Source organism: Labeo rohita, chromosome 21 (assembly GCF_022985175.1).
Source record: "Labeo rohita strain BAU-BD-2019 chromosome 21, IGBB_LRoh.1.0, whole genome shotgun sequence".
In the NCBI taxonomy this organism is placed as follows: Eukaryota; Metazoa; Chordata; class Actinopteri; order Cypriniformes; family Cyprinidae; genus Labeo; species Labeo rohita.
Genome location: NC_066889.1, coordinates 9326581 through 9327678, shown reverse-complemented (window position 1 = coordinate 9327678; position 1098 = coordinate 9326581). Strand labels below are relative to the sequence as shown.

Below are 1098 nucleotides of genomic sequence, written 5' to 3'. Positions count from 1 at the left end.
ACTGCTTTGTAAATAATCGTCCTGATTTATCTCAGTTTCTCAGCATATCCAATAGCTCAGAAAAAACCTATTGATGTAACAGAAACTATGGACTCTTTTCTATCACTTTAGATAGAGATGGTTGCTCCTTTATGCTTAAGGAAGATTAAGAAAAACAGTCCAACGTCGTGGTATAGCGAGCACACCCGCACTCTAAAAAGAGCAGTACTGGAAAATAGAGCGCAGCTGGAAGAAAATAAAACTAGAGGTATTTCATATTGCATGCAAGGAAAATACTTTCTACTACAGCAAAGCCTTAAAAACTGCTAGATTTAATTACTTATCATCTGATTTAGAAGAAAACCAACACAACCCCAGGTATTTATACAATACTTGCTTAATTAGCAAAAAAAAAAAAGCATCAACAAGCATTGACATTTTCCATTAGCAAAGCAGTAATGACTTTATAAACTACTTTATTTCCAATATCAATACTATTAGAGATAAAATTGTAACCATGCAGCCATCAGCTACAGTATTACATCAGATAGTGCGCTATAGATCCCCTGGGGAACAATTCCACTTTTTCTCTTCTATTGTGAAGGAAAAATTGTATAATCTTGTTAAATCATCTAAACATCTAAGAGTTCTTACTAGAACCAGGAAGTATGACCATATTAGTCATACTTCATGCTTACGGCCATACCACCCTGAGCACGCCCGATCTCGTCTGATCTCGGACGCTAAGCAAGGTCGGGCCTGGTTAGTACTTGGATGGGGGACCGCCTGGGAATACCAGGTGCTGTAAGCTTGGACACTTCCGGTTCCGGTCTCCTGTTGCAGAGTGGTGTGCGTTTGTAGCTCCCTAGAGTTTTATTCTTCTGAGGAAATCTCTATTTTACTATTACTTTCTGTTGTTTAAAGTGATAAAATATAGCTTTTTTCCCCACCAGATTTCTGTTATTATCCATCAAACTAATCCGATCGCTCGCTTTTAATCTATAACCGCCAGTGCAACGCCGCGCTGTGCGTTAGCATTCCGTTTGCCGGTTAGCCTGCCATTTGCGTTCCCACTCACGTCTCTATCCAAGTCTACTACCCGCTTTCCTTTCTTCCCTC

At 39.7% G+C, this 1098-nt stretch overlaps 1 non-coding gene across 1 annotated transcript; it reads left to right on the top strand.

Moving 5' to 3' along the window:
* The first annotated feature begins 671 nt into the window (after nucleotides 1-671).
* Nucleotides 672-790, top strand: LOC127153085 (5S ribosomal RNA). Its single transcript, XR_007825174.1, has one exon. It is a non-coding gene; the product is annotated as a 5S ribosomal RNA (ribosomal RNA).
* Nucleotides 791-1098: the final 308 nt, after the last annotated feature.